The 19,458-nt window shown below is 33.0% G+C and overlaps 1 long non-coding RNA gene across 1 annotated transcript; it reads right to left on the reverse strand.

Moving 5' to 3' along the window:
• Nucleotides 1–1,587: 1,587 nt before the first annotated feature.
• On the reverse strand, nucleotides 1,588–12,862 carry LOC143069542 (uncharacterized). The gene is made up of 2 exons (XR_012976435.1): nucleotides 12,748–12,862; nucleotides 1,588–7,960 (listed from the first exon to the last, which is right to left on the reverse strand). It is a non-coding gene; the product is annotated as an uncharacterized LOC143069542 (long non-coding RNA).
• Between the last annotated feature and the right edge of the window lie 6,596 nt (nucleotides 12,863–19,458).

Genomic DNA, 19,458 nt, shown 5'->3' on the forward strand with positions numbered 1-19,458 from the left:
GTACAAAAAGACCAAGTGAGCTGTTCTCGAAACTTTAGTGTCTCGACGTTGAGTTTCATTCATCTGCCGACCGACGTCTGTCATCTGTCATAATTTTACAAAAAAAGAAATATAACAAAAACACCGAATTCCAAGGAAAATTCAATCGGAATGTCCATAATCAAAAACTAATTAGAAAGAAAATGTCTTAAAATAGTATACATAAAACGAAATTGTCGAGATAAAAAAGTAGTATACTGTTCAAAATTCATAAATCGATGGAAAGAAAACAAATCCAGGTGACAGACTAAAACCGAGCGAAACATCTCAACTATAACAGGAAAACAACGGAACAACAGAAACACTATAGTTCGACAAAAACAACCGCCAACATACATAGAAACGGACTATTTGATAACAATAGCCGTATTCCTGACTAGGTACAGAACTTTTTAAGAAAAATTGGTTAGTTGAACCTGGTTTTATGGCAAGGAAAACCTCCCGCTTACATAGCAATTTAAAATATACTGTATTTTCGTGGGTACGAATTTTCGTGGATAAGGGAAAACTTGGATGTTCGTGGATATTTAATTTCGTGGTTTTGATGCAGTCTACAATATAAGTTATAACAAATTTGTCATTCGTGGAACATTTAATTTCGTGGTTTACCTGTTACCACGAAACCCACGAAAATTGGTATCCAACGAAAATTAATGAATCCACAGGTAGCTAAAATGACAACAATATACGTAATAGGAATACAGTACAAACAAACGCAAGAACACTCAGCACAGAGAAGCGCATATATAGATAATATGATAGTATATTAGAACAGGTCAACCGCAGAATAACATCGAACATCTAATAACGGCAGCACATGACTACACATACAGTGACGTATTTTTGTGACATATATATAATCTTGAAATTCAAATGGAACGAGTATTAGATTTTGAATTTTCAAATATAGTGTACCCCAGCATCACTAAAGAGACATTAATTGTTGAAATGCTTGTATGGTACAATTAAATTGGTACATTGAAATAAATGACGATGCCTTTCTGGCCAATGGCAAACTAGATGAAAGAGGGGCGAAAGATATCAGAGGGACAGTCAAACTTATACATCGAATATAAACTGACAACGCAATGGCTAAAAATAGAAAAACAAACATACAAATAACAGCACACAAGACACAACATAGAAAACTAAAGACTAAGCAACATGAACCCCACCAAAAACTGAGGTGATCTCAGATGCTCCGAGATCAGATTTGAACAGATGCACAGAATTGAGTAACTTGGCGTCACATTCTTTTTTTCTTATAGAAAGACACTGATTTGAGTTACATGACGTCATGATTGTATGATGTTTTTTTATGCATTGATTGGTTGTCGACTTATTAGAATAAAACTAGATATAAGTTATCAGAATTGGGAACTGGTTATCAGCGTTGGGTTTCTGACTGTTATCGGGTTTGTCGTATGCTGGGTTGTATGTACTGACGTTTGCCTGTTATGGTTGGACTTAACCAACAGCACACCTTACGGACTAATGAGTATGGGTAAGGGTAAGGGCCTGAAAACAGTTAAAACAAACACAGTGAAGCTGGTTTTAGATGTTATATCTTCTAAAGCGCATTCGATAATCATATATATTTAACACAATATAATAGTATATAATAAAAATAATAGAAACATGTAATTCATATAAATGATCAACTAATATCTATAGTATACAAATTTTATGTAAATGCAGGAGCATATGCATTTAAACTGACGAACACGTATGCTTATAATATTTCTTATAAATAGAAGCTTATTTAGCATTCAAATATATGAGCAAGATGCGGACTTAATCTTAAATATATGAGCATAACGCGAGACCGACTATTTGAACCTAACACAGCATAAAGCACGTGCTGAACAGCATAAAATATTGAATATATAATATTTTGACAAGGGGCATGTAAGAACATGTTGAGATCTGGTATCTTTCGAAATATAAACATGGTAGAGCATATATGGCGCTAGTAAAAACTAAAACTATAAACCTAACAACCCAAACATAATTAATTCCGACAATGAGCATTGGTTGAGAAATATTCGAAATCGAGACTAAACTTAGCATTACGAAACTAATCGCGAATATGCAAATAATATAAATATGAAACAATATAATATGAATTGGGGAAAACTAGCTATTAAAATATACGAGCTTGCTTTGTATCAAAATTCATGACTCATAATAAAATAGGACTAAACGACAAGAATAGTTTACGATAAATAATTTCTTATTAAATTAACCTACACATGTGAAAATTACGCATAACGCGTTTATTAAAAGAATCAATATCTTATCCTTGCGGAACTGACCTTAAATCGTATTAAGTATGAACAAGCGATAAGTTAAAATTATCATTTCCAACATGCGAGCGTAATACTTAATTCTATAACGCGTTTAAAAATACCCTTGAGTACAGAAAGTTTGTGAAGAATAAACCAACTTTTTTTGAACATATATACATCTATTTACACTGATCGAGAAACAACAATTTAGTCTTGATTTCTTTCCTTGCAGAACTTAGTAATTAACTTCAACTTTACTAAATAAAATGGAAATGAAACTTAACGAAGTTTCATGATGCAATTAAATAAAATAATAAATAAAAATACTTGACTCACCTGAAAACAGTTAAAACAAACACAGTGAAGCTGGTTTTAGTTGTTATATCTTCTAAAGCGCATTCGATAATGCCACTTTTGGGACCGAAATTCACTTGTTCGATTTTGCGTTACTGTTTCAGGTTCGTCCAATCAGATTTGTTAAACAATCAAAATATCTTAGTTACCCTCATATTTTGGGGTAAAAAGGGGCGTGAAAAGGTCTTTGCTGGACAGGACAAAGAACCCTAATTGACCAGGTTACCTAGACATATGTTGTTTACACAACAACTTGTTTGTGTTTACCGGACAATAGAATTAGTAAAAAACATGTCTGATTGTGTCCACTTAGCTTGTCGCTAAAACATCTTAAATTGATAAAAATAAAGCCTAACAAAGAGAAAATCTAAAGTGAAAAATGCCAAAATAAATATCTGTTAGATTTGAAATTCTTATCTTAAATATTTCGAGAATATAAAAATGATTTCCTTCAACAATAATGAACGATTATAAAACAAAAATACTTTTAATTAATACTGCAGCTTCGAAATGGACTTTAAATAAATAAAATATCTTAAACTTTTGCCTTTTTGCTGAAAACTAAATTTTCACCAAAATATAAAATGAGGTCTAAAATGACTCCATGACAACTCCCCTCTACTTCTGCTGATTTCGTCCCGAAATCTGGTACTTTCTACATCTTGATAATAATAATTATTGGTGGGAGTTGTAAACATAAGAACAAAAACTAATTAAAAATCCATATACATATATATATATATATAAGTATTTACAAACACATCAACATAACTAACGGCCAGTCAGTAGTCCTGTTCACTAAATATTGTTTTGCCATGATTGCTTTACTGTTGTTCTAATATATTCTAATATAAAGATCACAATCAGTTTTGAACTATGGGTGTTTGCAAACTAATATGTGGAAAAAAATATTGTTAAGTATGAATTACATTTGGTTGTACCTAAGATATCTAAATCAGAAAAAGTATGTATTGTAAACAACTTTTTCTATAATAATTCTGTGGTTCAATACCGAAAAAGAAGAACACGAAAATGTGTTTACTCTAGATAATGACTTGAAAGCTCATTTTGACTAAATGATGTACATATATCAACACTGAACCAACTGTGAAAGCACGATATAAATATCAAGTTATGGACGCTAAAAAATACACTCACAAATCACAAATTTGCTTACTAGAATGTAAAAATAATAAAACTTTTAAACACAAAGATGAAATGCAAGTCGTTTGAATGTATTTCGCGAACATACATTTCTAGCACTGAATATTAACAGATGCGCATGACTACTGTTAATAAAATGACTTAAAAACACCTTGTGAAAAAAAAGAAAATCCGAAACTGTGTAATGAAATAGTGATTAGCTTAGTGATATTTCCGAACGTTTTCAAAACATTGACTTTCAAGATATATGGTGTGAAGATAGACTTGTACTATAGTCTGAAAAATTTGAGTACTAGCATAAGCTTATGAGTACGTGTGTGATAAGTGCGGTCTGAGCAGATAATTCTGCCAGCAAAATGCAAGAACATCAGCATCTGAACCATACAGTAGTAAAATATTACTGATCAATTCTATATGAATCACTATTATACTGACTTCTCCATTTAAAAAAATGTATTGCAATAAGTACGGACCTTAAACATTATGAGTACTTATTCAATACTGGGCACTTATGAAGTACACCTGATTCTACAATCTCTGTATTAAACAGCAAGAATTAGACGTCAATGTGCTGTAAGCAGTAAAAAATATTTTGTTTTTACAGATAATCTATTACACCCAAGTGATAATGATCTACAGGAACAAACAGCATTGTCTTATGTTGTTACACGACCAAACAGATGTCGACTGATGAAATCATTGTTAGTGCTTTAATTTGAACCAATGATTAAAGTTTACAAATCAAACAGAAAATCCGTTTTTATTTGTGTTTATTAATTGTATACATTTTTCTCTCAAAAATTAACTAAAACATTTATATTTTAATTATGATAGTTGAAAATAATAAAGGAAACAGTAGCTAATTCAGCAAGGTTAATGAAGTAATTTAAACGGTTTGTTCCGAAAGTTTAATCATTTAAAGTTTTTATAAAACAATATCTATAGTCAAGGGGACTGAGTACATTTAAATATTCCAACTTTTCTCCAATGTCGTGTTCTCAATTACAAGAAGTTATTTATTCTGATTGATATCTTTTTTTTTACAGTATTCTATGTAGAACTGTAAAATGAATATGATATCCATTTTTCTCATGACACTCGGATAAAGTAATCTTTATCTTTGACCATATTTATAAACATGTTTATAATAGTTTGACTTAAAACAGCATCAAATATAGATATACTTATTGCAAAGTATACAAACAAAATATTAAAATAGTTATCAAAGGTACCAGGCTTATAATTTGATACGCCAGACGATTTTCGTCTGCATAAGACCAAACAGTGATGCTCAGATCAAAATAGTTAGACAGCCAAACAAGTATACAGTTGAAGAACATTCGGGACCCTAAATTCCAAAATAAAGTTTTTCCTAATACGGCTAAGGTAATATATGCCTGGGATAAGAAATAAGAACATCCTTAGTATTCTAAATAATCCATACTTTTGTAAACAGTAAATTTATAAAATATTACAATATTATTGATAATTATGTCAACACCGAAGTGCTGACTGCTCGGTTGGTTATACCCTCATGATACAAAATTATATTCAAGCCACAGTTGAATAGGTTATAGATTAGGAATAGATTACCTTAGCCGTATTTGACACAACTTTTTGAAATTTTTGGTCCTCAATGCTCTTCAACTTTGTACTTTTTTGGCTTTTTATAACTATTTTGAACTGAGCGTCACTGATGAGTCTTGTGTAGACGAAACGTGCGTCTGGCGTATTAAATTATAATACTGGCACCTTTGATAACTATTGAACATTCACCAACTTGCTATCAAAGTTTAATTTTTCCTATCTTTTTCAAGTAATATATCATAATTATAATGTGATATATGGCAGCATTTTGAAAATGACCGAATGCATACGTTTCCTCAATGGACGCAACATAATAATTATATGACGACTTGAATCGTCCTACAAGAAAATTGCAGTATCCTAGTAAATTCAGAGCTCTAAATCGTTGCATTCCTCCTTTGGCTTCATCAACTGACGTGTCTAGTTTTTGCAGATTCTCCAATGTTTTGCTAAGGTTTCCGCTTTTGTAAAACGCGATAGTCATTATAAAATACATATACACAACTGGATGTATCACGATGAAGTAGTCAAATTCGTTCTGGACGAGGATACATTCAAACTTGACAGGGTGAGGAACAAATGAAACATCATCCGCAGAAAATATTATATCAAATCCTACAGCATAGTTTACATATGTGTCTTCCTGTATAAAAGGGCATTCAATTTGACGACATATGCTAGAAGACACTTTGATTCCTTTCTTCTGGGAGCACCACCCTGGATATATAAAAGAAGCATCGTTGTGTTTCATTATTAGTGTTTTTAAGACTGTAAATGCCATTTCGGTTTTGTTAACATTCAGATAAAAAGTCGCAAGATAAAGATACCCAGATAGTGCGTCTAATTCTTTTCCTTTTAAAATGAAAACTTCTGCATCTTTTCTAAGCATTTCAATGTGTATTCTGTTTTTGTCTTTCATCGATTCTTTCTGGAAAGAAATTCCAAGCCGTAAAGCTAAAAACTGAATCAGAAAACAGAAAAAAATCTCCTCGATATCAAGAGCTTTCTCTTTTTCAAAATATTTCCATTGTCGACTTAAAGTTTCAATTTCTGATTCTGTCATTGATATAAAAATATTAAAGACTTGTTTAAATAAGCTAAATAATTCATTTTGATAACGCAATTTAGAAAATGAGGGTCCTAGAAAGTCATGACTTCTACAATATCCTAGAAACCTTTCTGGATCCTCACTGCTCTTTGTCCATGCTCCGTCCAAATATGGTTGATTGAGGAGTTTAATTACTGTAGGTAAAATAGTTTCTGTGAGTTGATTTATTTTATTCAGAACCACGAGCTTATCTTTTGCATCGATGAACTTCTCAAATAGCAAATTTCGTTTTCGATGAAAGTAATGTTGTAGCTCTCCTTTTTCTATGCAACATGATACAAAGATCAGGCAACGTTTTACAAGCTCTAATAATTCGTACCCTGTCCATTGTGTTATATCGTCTGTTTCCGAGTACCAGTAAACTGCTGTTTTCATATGATACGAACTGAGTTGATCAGGATAAAGAGATTCGATCTCTAATTTCACAATCCGTTTTAACAAAAAATACAGTTGAATTTGGATATCACTGAAACTCCACACTAGCTCTAACTCACACAACAAAAATGATATGCGCCATTCGAGATGCTGGTGGTTAGAGAACTTGTCCCCTACTGGAACTAGATGACAATCAAAATTGGATATTTTCTCAACCAAGTCTTTCCCAGGCCAACAATAATGTCTTTGTCTCGTAATCCACTCTTTTGCTTCTTCTGGCCATTCTTCCAACAAAAGTCCATGAGAAAAGTCTATTTCAATTTCAGTACCAGACTCTCCAGCAATATAACCATGAGAATCAGTATCTACGCATGTTGCAGCAGGTCCGTGTCTGTAATGAGTCGGTAAAGCTCGTTTATCGGGAGGAATATTTGCTGGAATAGCAAGCAGAAACTGGTGGAACTTCTCGCTAGAAAACAATAAATTACCTCGTTCATCTTTTTCAAGCATTTCTCTAATATCCTGCTGGTACATTTGAAACAAATCATAATCTGAGTTTTCGATGTGAACTGGTGTCAGTTTTGTGAATCCAGGTCGACAGTTGTTTGAGTTCATTTCGAAAATATGACAGTTCATTTTCTGTATGGCATCAACATCCGAGCAGACAATGACGCCTGGAACCACCATCATTTTATCAAGGTCACTTTCTATGGTAGAAGTGCCTTCGGCGCTACTTCCACCGTGATACTGTCGCAATATTTCACTTTCAGCAAAATATAATTCATCGATGCTGTGTATGCGGTTCCTATGTATACTTGCAATTCTTCTGCTGATTCCTAGTCCCTCTAAATGTAAAGCTTTAGAAATTATATCAGATATATATTTCTCGGCTTCCATTATAATATGTTTTTTTTTGGCGGCTAGATATCTTGAGCTATGCTCTCCGTGTCCTTAAATCGGTCTTGTCTTTAATTTGAAAAATGTGATCAACACATTGACCATTCAACTCGAAAACTTATAAAGCGTAATATTAATAGTGTTCTATCTACAAAGAAAAAAACACACGTTTGAAGAAATAAAATTAAAAGGACATTTGTTCCAATTTTTCTCAAATTCTCATATTTGACTAAATTACAAAAAAAGGATTGATTAAACCATTAACAATAGATTGATAACATGTAGTAGCATTTCGTGTGAATAAATTCATCATAGAAACCAGGATTGAAATTTTGTTTTTGCGCCAAACGCGCGTTTTGTCTACAAAGGACTCATTAGTGACGCTCGAATAAAAAAAGTCCCATCTCAATAACTATCCAGATGCCCTCCAATGTCTATCGACGGTAATATAACCCGATATGAACAAAAATTTGCAATTGGATTTTTTTCTAGGTCTGTTTGATTTCCTATTTAAAGTTAAAGAATATGTTTATCATAGTTTTAACCTGTATCAAAATAATTTCTTGTAAAAAAACGATTACCCTTGTTTCACTTTCAAGGATGACATTCTTTTCCTTAATATCTGAACACGTCTAGTACATGCGTGACCCAATTTTAGCTGCAGTTTGAATTGCGGTTACATGAGTACGAATTTAATCAGGTTAAATTGTTGAATAGCAAGTCAATGATAAATTAGCAATGTTTTTTTATGTTATTTTGTAACAAAAAAGTGCCAACTTGGCAGCTTATCACGAAAATATGTTTAAAAAACCGCTTATATTAATAATTAAACAAAACGAATTGTAGTTCTTGCAAACCGTAAATAATGCTTAAATCATGTGGCTTCTATAACATATTGATAACCTACATATATAAGTTAATGCACGAACTTTGGGATTGTGAAGAAAGTGGTGGGTTTGATTCTAATGTTGAAATTAACAATTTCCTCCACCGTAGTAGTACTATACCAACTTCACCTGCACATTTTTGGAATACAAAAGAGGGACGAAAGATACCAGAGGGACAGTCAAACCCATAATTCGAAAATAAACTGACAACGCCATGGCTAAAAATGAAAAAGACTAACAGACAAACAATAGTGTACATGACACAACATAGAAAACTAAAGAATAAACAAAACAAACCCCACCAAAAACTTGGGGTGATCTCAGGTGCCCCGGAAGGGTAAGCAGATACTGCTCCACATGTGGCACCCGTCGTGTTGCTTATGTGATTACAAATCCGGTAAATAGTCTAATTCGGTAGGTCACATTCATGAAAGGGAAGGGGATTGTAGTTACGACGTAAGAAACATATCCGATATCATTTGTGAAACGGTTATTCCATAACGGTCCACCAAATCAAGATGACGCCCGTAAAATTTACGAAGTGATGAGTTCAACTTCATTTGGAACTCTTAGTTTAATAGCTTCCTTGTGAGTAGCAGCCCTCTATCAAGAAAATCATGATAGGAAATGCAAGCACGGGAATACCGTATCAATTTGGAGATATATGCACCGTATGCAGGTGCTGCTGGAATGTTGCTACTTAGAAATGGAAAGTTCACACTTGGAAAGTTGAAATCATCTCTTTTGTCGTAAAGTTTGTTTTCAACCGACCCTCAATGTCATTTTCTAGATGTTAGTCAAGATATCATATGAGGCCGACTTAACTGTATCTGTTGTATCCTTTATCTCTTGTTCGATGGGATAAATACTTTCAACATAGTCACCAAATTTTGAATTATTTATTGAAAGAACGTCATCTATAGAGCGGAAAGTAGAGTTAAAGGATATAGCTAACTTCTTATCTTTCTTCCTAAAAAGTTCCTGTATGAAGTCAGCCTCATAATAATAAAGAAATAAGTCGGCAAGAAGAGGGGCACAATTTGTACCCATTGGAATGCCGACAGTCTGTTGAAAAACACGTCCTCCGAACGTAACAAATATGTTGTCCATCAAGAAATCAAGCATTTTGATAATGTCAGTTTCAAAGAATTTTTTGTTTGAATCAGAGTGATCCTTTACAAAGAAGGATTTATCCCTCCCTTAGACAAGATACTTGTATCTACGTTGGCCATTCATTTTAATGAAACAAAGCAATACCAACTCTTTTAATTTGTCTTTTAGTTTGGAATGTGGAATACTTGTGTAAAGTGTAGAAAAGTCAAATGTTTTAATACTATTACAAGATGAAAGAGAGTTAGATTGTATGTACTCTATAAGATCTTTGGAATTTTTTAGTATCCACATCTGATTCACGCAACCTCTAGAATAGGCAGTTTCACAGTAACTTTGAAGCCGTCTTTGATTGCTGATAAAATAGATGTTAATAATTTAGAAAGAGGTTTCGTGGAGCACTTGGAAGACCCAGCAATTATACCATTGTTTGTAAGGTATCCAATACAGTTATGGAAGATCCATTTCTTCATCTTTGGTTTAAATTCCAAAGGAACATAGAACAGACCTATGATTATCCAGGATTTCCTCTTTGGTAAGTGTCGTGAGGGTATATGTTGAGTTTCCAAGTGAATTGTCAATACCTAATTCGTTTATCAAGCAGTTAATGTAATGAGTTTTACACACAAAAACTATGTTGTTTGCGGCTTTATCTGCGGGGACAACAACATATATTTCATGAAGGTAGGATAAGTGTTTTCAACATTTGGGTCTTTAACGATTGACGTAGCATGGGCATTAATAGGCCCATTCAGTTTCTTAATTCTGATTTGTATCAACGACCTCACTGCCACAATCCATTCGGTTAGAGTGTTTATGTCTTCCTTCTCGCGCTTAGCCCATTACCTGGCATAATCCTCGACTGAATACATCAAAATTTTAAAGTTGTATTTCCAATTGATGGATTTAGGCTCACGATATGTCGGACCTTTCGATAACACATTTCGTAGAGAAGTGTTATTAACAATGTTGAGGTCACCGGTAATTTTTGTATTCTTTTCTTTCGTTTCTACTAAATTAAATGTGCTTTGTCTATATATGCTTTTTTCTTTGTTGACAGATATTTGTTTGTTTTTATAGTTATTAAGATGATTATAACCGATATTGACTGATGACTCTCATACACGTGATGGGTTTATCTAGCTATAAGACCAGGTTTACTCCACAATTTTCTACCTAAAAATATTCGTGTGCCAAGTCAGGAATGTGACAGTTGTTTTCCATTCGTTTGATGTGTTTGAGCTTTTGATTTTGCCAATTCATTAGAGACTTTCCGTTTAGAATTTTCCACGGATTCGGTATTTTTGTTATTTTACTTTTTGTTATAAATGTTCAGAATAACAATATTAAGATTATATTCCTTAGACAGCATATCGTATTTTATTTAAGAATTGAATGCTTCTTTTTGTAACTTCATTGGGTTGTAAAAGCGTTGACCGAAGTGCATTTTGTATGAAGCACGGAAGCGCTTCATTCTAAAAATGTGCATACGGTCAACACTTTTACAACCCCATCAAGTTACAAAAAGAAGCATTCAATACTTATAATTACATTTTTAGCTAGGATAATGAAAACACGATTTTAATCAAGTTTTTATTTAATTTACCTGTGCACTTTATTGTGGGACCTCGTGTAACATGAATGATAAATTATATTATGTAATGCAATTGCTCAAGGTCTCAGGAATAATGCGAGATTGCAGTGTAGCCAATCAGAATTATGTATTATAATGAAACATACATCTAATGTAATTATATCGTTATGGATGGAATGATGAAGATTGCAACTCCGTAAGGCAAAGATTAATATTACGGGATTGGCTTTTCTGTTTTACTGTACTTTTACGTGGTAATGGTATGGTAATGAAGAGGGGCCAAATATACCTTAGGGACAGTCAATGTTATTCCAGATATAACACGAGTTCTGAACACGGAACTCAACTCATACTTTTTTAATGTCAATGGATAATCGCTTCTATAACCAATCGTAACACAAATCGAGACCGATTGGGTCTCGATTGGTGTAACTATATTCACCGTGTAGAACGCCACATGCGGGGTGTCGACTATTTTTGACACGGGGTGGCTATTTCGAAGCGAAGAAAAATTATCAATTTTCTTTTGATACATTCGCTGACACCCCGAGCGACACTTTATATTTAATGAAAAACTAGTTTTTAATCCAATTAATTTCAAGTATGAAGCTGGTATTTAGTTAAATTCCATAAAGGGAATTCAATTCTATATAAAGGATGCAGAGGGAAGTCGTCTGAAGTAGTTTTTTATCCAGAAATTTGCATATGAAGCCTCAAAATCTGCAACACGGAAAACTAGAGAGAAACTTTGTTTGAGAAAACAAAGCAATAAAAACAACTGATTTTGCTTGCAGGGAATAGATTGTGTTTCAGTTCCTTCCGTGCAGTACATTATATGGTACTAAGAATTCTAAATAAAGAAATTTTGATACTTGAACTTACTTTGATAATTTTTCTTCGCTTCGAAATTGCCACCCCGTGTCAAACATAGCCGACACCCCGCATGTGGCGTTCTACACGGTGATATTGGTTATAGAAGCGATTATCCATTGACATTTAAAACAAACAATTACAATTAACAAGAGACAAGTCAAGTTCTCGATAATAAATATATATACTAGGATTCATAAGTTGAAATTCAGTGAAAGAAAATCAGAAAAAAAAATAACAGATGTTTTGGTTGAAAATTGAAAAGATTAAAAACATTTGTTCTCAATGTTACTGAAGTGTAAATTTAACTTTGTTTTCACTCAAGATTTTAATTTGGAAGTCCTACATATTTTGATTCGGTTTGTGAGGACAGTATGAAAACGTATGTTCCGGAACATGAACTACACGAATTAACCGTGTAGGAAAGTGAAAATAAATTAAACATTTTGAAGAGACTGGTTAAATTGGTCTTACCTCTATCTCTTTTTTGATACATTCGATGGTGAAATTAGGACTAGATACTGGTTAACCTGATATAAAAACTTTATCTATCTTACATATAGCATTGACCTAATTTACAGGATTTAAAAAAAAACATGTATGAATCATGTCACATGCCATTCTAATCTTATTGTACCATAATAGTAGTAGTTTAAATCAATCTTTTGTAGAGGGCGCTTAATTCATACGAGAGGGTCTGGATGGGGTTTACAGATAAGAGAATAATTTAAGATAGCCTTTCAAGACCGTCATATATGATAATAATTATTTGGACTAATATAATTGTGAATTTTGGATCTCGTTCAATATAATTGTGTGAATTTCAAGTGTTTTTATACGTCACAAAAATAAGTCACTGTTGGGGTTGTTTTTTTTTTTTTTTGTCCAATGATGTCGTGAATGGAAGATGTTCGTTGTTATTCTTCAGTTTACATGTTATTATATTATGTATTTATGCGTTTCACTGCACTGAGGGTTTTTTTTTGTACTGTCATTCCTTTCACGTAGCACATGTTGTCATTTCAGCGATATTTTTTACATTGCCTTATAAGAGGGCTGTTTTGTTAACACAAAAAAAACTAGGTTAAATCTACAATTTTTCTTAAATTTTCGGTACCATGTCAGAAATATGGAAGTTGTTAACAAATAGCCAGTTTCTATATAAGTTGGCGTTAACTTTTTTTCTTTCTTTTTTTTGCACCTCAGTGTTTTTGCTGTTCCATTGTTTTCCTCTTATAGTTGCATGATGTGTTTCCCTCAGTTTTAGTTGGTCAGCCAGAATTGTTTTCTCTTAATCGATTTATGACTTTTGAACAGCGGTATATCCGGTATACTTGTTACTGTTGCCTTTATTGTCCAATTCTACAGAAAATGAGAAAAAAAAATAAAAAATTCCACAAAAAAAATTAAAAGAATAGAGAAAAAAGTGTCCTTGAAAATAAATAATATAGAAATAGGCCACAAAAATAAACAACAAAGAATAATGGGCATAAAAAACATAAAGAAAAAAGGAGAAGTAATCTAAAAAAAATCGTAAACACACGAATATTGACTACTCCAGGTATTTGCCTAGTATTAAGATACAAGTTTCAACGTTTTTGTATTTCCACTAACACATCCTCCCCAGAGAAACAATAAACAAATACACAATATATATATATACCACTGTTCGAAAGTCATAAATTGATTGAGAGAAAACTAATCCGGGTTTCAAAACAAAACCGAGTGAAATACGTACATGCATCAACCACAAAGTGAAAATAACAAAACAACAGAAACACTAAAGTGCAACAACAAAAAACGACAATGCAACACACACAGAAACGAACTATTAACTAACAATTGCCATTTTCCTGACTTGGTGCAGGACCTTTTAATAAAAATGGTGGTTTGAACCTAGTTTAGTGGCTAGACAAACCTCACGCTTTTATGGCAATGTTCAATTTAACACTTACATGACAACTTTACATGACAGGAATACAGTGCAAATGAATGCAATATATCTGCTATTAGATAAGTCATCATTAGGGCAGTCATGCAATAATTTTGATTGAATCAAAACAAAATCTGTGACAGATGAAAACGTCTGTTTGTTTACCATGCATACGTATCAATTATTTTGAAATAATATCTTTTCTCTGATATTCTTTGGTCATTTAGATATACAAAAGCTTTCTTCAAACATATAAATCTGACCAGATCTAAATTTACTGCAAGCGAATGTGTATTCAGAACTTACTTAATGTATTGCAATGGAAAAGCAGAAAAAAAATTGAAGGCATTGTCGATCCAGAGACTTCTCATATATCGATTCAGTGTAACGACGTAATGGTCATGGAAAAACCCCGACCTTGTGCAATGCTAAAATAGAGGTATCGACTTCCAAACTAAATCTTTGTTTCTATTCCTGTAAGAATTTACATACACAAGAATGAAGGACATTTCTTTTTTTTTACATTAATCAGTACACGTGCTATGTCATTGATAAATCTTATAAATAGCTATCATTGATGTAAACGGGAAACACTTATACCCTGTTATAATTTTGAATATATCTTTTTTACCTTAAATGTGATAAAAAGATTCCATACCAAGTGAACTTATGAAGGATTTCCAAATATGTTTCTTCTGTAGAATACTGTTCATTAAATCAAGGGTTAATTTTCGAATACATGTGATCAGGTGATATATAGTTAAAACTTACTTTATAAATGCATTTGACTCTGTATGGAGAGATGCTCTTTTGTACAAACTTTATAATATGGGGGTAGGAAAGAAACTTTTTAACATAATAAAAAGTAAAATTACAAAAATACTGAACTCAGAGGAAAATCTAATCGGAAAGTCCAAAATCACATGGCAAAATCAAATAACAAAACGCATCAAAAACGAATGGACAAGAACTGTCATATTCCTGATTTGGTACAGGCATTTTCAAATGTAGAAAATGGTGGATTAAAACTGGTTTTAAAGCGCGAAACCTCTCATTATGATGACAATCTCATCAAATTCCGTTATATTTACAATGATGCGTGAACTAAACAGACATAATAAATAAAATAGTAAAAATATGGGTACAGAAGTCATCATCGTGCAACAATTTTAAAAGGAACAATTTAACAGAACACTAAAACATCTATCTACAAACACATTCATTGATTCGCGTGTCTGACGTCAGAAAATTTTATACGTCACATATATTTGTCACATATATTTGTCGTTCAATGTATATACAAACAATTTTAAATTTCACATGGGCAATCTTAGCATACAGGGTTAAAAAATCAAAAGTATGTAAGAATTAATTTCAGAAATAGACCCGAGATCTAAAATAGTCCAAAAGTTATAGAATCTATACAAATCGTTCGTTCCACTACGCGATTGATTAATTTTGACGTTTGTGGTTCAAAGTATTTTCTAATTTATAATAGAAATATATCATAATGACATAATATAGAACAATATCATACTGACGGGATCTTTTAAAGTACAGAGTCACGTTATAAGAACCAAAGAAACACAAAAAGTCCAATTAACAAAACACACCAGCAAATCAAAGAGCAGAATGCTCTGAGGGATACGATTGCCATATAGTTTTCATTGACACATATATAGCAGTTCTGCCAACTTTTCATTAAGCAAATTCGTGAGATTTGGCCAAAAAGAGGAAAAAATTGATCCAAGGATACTGCTGCAAAAAAGCATGAACATGCGTGAGTCTCACGCATTTTTGGCAGCCCTGGCCTTGATAGTCCAAATAATTATGACGTCTTGAAAGGCTATTATATTTTTTTTCTTTGACGCTTTATTTCGACGTCGAAGTAAGGCGTCAAAGAAAAAAAAATATGATAGCCTTCCAAGACGTCATAATTATTTGGACTATGGCCTTGAAGGCATAAAACTTTGCTCAGTGCTTGGAGCACAAAAATCATGCTGGAAACAAGAAATCAAGCAATTTCATTGGTTGACTTTTTAGTATGAGTACAAACAAACTGACTCGAAAGTTTTATGACCGCAAGGCCTGGTACAGCTGGATAGTATGATTTTCAAAACTAATTCAACTGCACATGCAAAGGTAATATAAATCTGAATAGTCACTCAACTTTAAAAATAGCTAATCCCGGATACAAGTGTAGGAGCAATGTACTTATTGTGTTTTATTTGTGTGCTATCAATTCCAAGTTTACTTTCCACAGCAGTCACTGAGAGTGAGAGAAGGTATTTCACTTCATAGTTCGAGATTACTCTGATGTCCAACGGCTGATTTGCCAGACAAGCTGGGACCATGGGGGACTTTTATGCTAGTATACTTAAATTACAAACTTAAATAGTCCCAGTCCCATATATTATATCAAGTATTATTGGATGCCGAATTGAATTTTAAATAGGTGCCGATTTGACTAGATGCCGATTTAACCAGGTGCCGATTTGACTTTTTCTATGGGTGCCGATTTGACTTGTACCCAGTAATCTCGGGACTTTTCACTTCGTATCTTATCACCGTTAATTCTAAGAGGAACCCCATTTCCCAGTCCCATATATTATATCAAATATTATTGGATGCCGAATTGACTTTTAAATAGGTGCCGATTTGACTTTTTCTATGGGTGCCGATTTGAATGCTAGTCAATTCGTTCCAAGTCCGATTCGTTCCAAGCCAGTTCGTTCCAGATTTGGACAATTCGTACCAAGTCAATTGTCAATTCGTTCCAACTGATTTATTTCATTATTAATCAGACTTAACAATGTGTTCCACCTAATAAAGTTCATTATTAAATCAGACTTAACAATTTGTTCCAACTTTTTTTATAATGTATATAAAATTGAGAATGGAAATGGGGAATGTGTCAAAGAGACAACAACCCGACCAAATAAAAAACAACAGCAGAGAGTCACCAACAGGTCTTCAATGTAGCGAAAAATTCCCGCACCCGGAGGCGTCCTTCAGCTGGCCCCTAAACAAATATATACTAGTCCAGTGATAATGAACGCCATACTAATTTCCAAATTGTACACAAGAAACTAAAATTGAAATAATACAAGACTAACAAAGGCCAGAGGCTCCTGACTTGGGACAGGCGCAAAAATGCGGCGGGGTTAAACATGTTTGTGAGATCTCAACCCTCCCCCTATACCTCTAACGAATGTAGAAAAGTAAACGCATAACAATACGCACATTAAAATTCAGTTCAAGAGAAGTCCGAGTCTGATGTCAGGAGATGTAAACAAAGAAAATAAACAAAATGACAATAATACATAAATAACAACAGACTACTAGCAGTTAACTGACATGCCAGCTCCAGACTTCAATTAAACTGACTGAAAGATTATGATTTCATCATATGAACATCAGGCACAATCCTTCCCGTTAGGGGTTTAGTATCATACCATTATAACATATATGAGAAGAAAATAACCCGTGTCATGCCAACAACTGTTTTTAGAATAAATGTGTTTAGTTCCGATGCAAAGACCTTATCAGTGACTCAATATTAATGCCAAAATATGCAATTTTTAATGACTTGACAACAGTATCTTAATTATATACCTTCTTAATAAGTCTATTCAAAGGTTTTGTAAGTTTCTGAGGTGAATACTGACACCTTTGTGCTTTATAAAGAATATTTCCATAAAAAATTGGATGTGAAATACCTGAACGTATTAGAAGTCTGCATGTTGAGCTATATTTACGAATGATGTCTTTATACCGATGATAAAATTTAGTAAATGTTTTGACTAGTTTGTGATATCGAAAACCCTGGTGTAATAATTTTTCAGTAATACATAAATTTCTCTCGTTAAAATCTAAAACATTGTTATATACACGAGCGAATCGTACAAGTTGAGATATATAAACACCGTAAGATGGTGACAAGGGAACGTCACCATCTAAAAACGGATAATTAACGATAGGAAATGAAAAATCATCCCTTTTATCATAAATTTTAGTATTCAGCTTTCCATTAGTGATATAGATATCAAGATCGAGAAAAGGACAGTGGTCATTGTTAGTATTAGATTTATTTAAAGTAAGTTCAACAGGATAAATTTCATTAATATACATACTGAAGTCGTCATTATTGAGAGCCAAAATATCATCCAAATATCTAAAAGTATTATTAAATTTGTTTATCAGATGTTGTTTCGATGGGTCTTTGCTTATTTTTGTCATAAATTGTAACTCATAACAATACAAAAACAGGTCCGCAATAAGTGGTGCACAGTTAGTCCCCATTGGAATTCCGATAATCTGGCGATATACGGAATCCCCAAAGCGAACAAAAATGTTATCTAGTAAAAATTCAAGGGCATATATAGTATCAAAGCATGTCCAATTAACATAGTTTTACCTATAGTGCACGGCAAAAATCGGCAATTCCTTGTCCATTTTTTCTGTATATTTCATATAAAAGATCATTTTTCAATAACATATGTTCATCCTAACAGTTCATAGATAATTGTTCAATAGTCTTTCAGTATTTCACATATTTCATTTTGCTGGCCAGTATAAGTACAGCATTAAAAATTAAAATAATAAGGCTATTTAAATTGTTAATATTGTTTAATACTGTTCTTGAATAAGTTGGAACGAACTGACCAGTTTTTGGAACAGTTGGAACGAACTGACCAAGCAACTTGGGACGAATTTGTTGGTACGAATCAGAGTTGGAACGAATCATCCCGATACCGCCGATTTGACCAGGTGCCGATTTGACTTGTACCCAGTAATCTCGGACTATTACTTCGTATCTTATCACCGTTATTCTAGGAGGAACCCCATTTCTAACTCTTTAATTATTAATTTCCTTTTGGTCAGTGGGCATGAATCCTTCCGTACACTCCTCTGTTTAAATTGAGACGATTTTGACGGGAAATACTTCTGAAAGGGAGACAACTCGAAACGATAATATGGAAGACTCCATTTCGGCTAAAGGGGTGTTATTAGTAAAACTTCATTGATTTTAATTTAAATGATGCATATGATTTTAAATTATGCAACAACAATATTAAACCCTCAGTAGCAGGCAGACATAGAAGACATAGAATGAGTTTCAAATTAATTAATAAGCGGGGAATCCAGAACAACCACTCAATCTGATACCCCTTGAAATCAAGAAAACTATACGCATGCGCATTAATACATAAACAAACCCGCGATTTGCGATTTGGAACAAGAACGTTTAT

This window comes from Mytilus galloprovincialis, chromosome 3 (assembly GCF_965363235.1).
Source record: "Mytilus galloprovincialis chromosome 3, xbMytGall1.hap1.1, whole genome shotgun sequence".
Classification (NCBI taxonomy): Eukaryota; Metazoa; Mollusca; class Bivalvia; order Mytilida; family Mytilidae; genus Mytilus; species Mytilus galloprovincialis.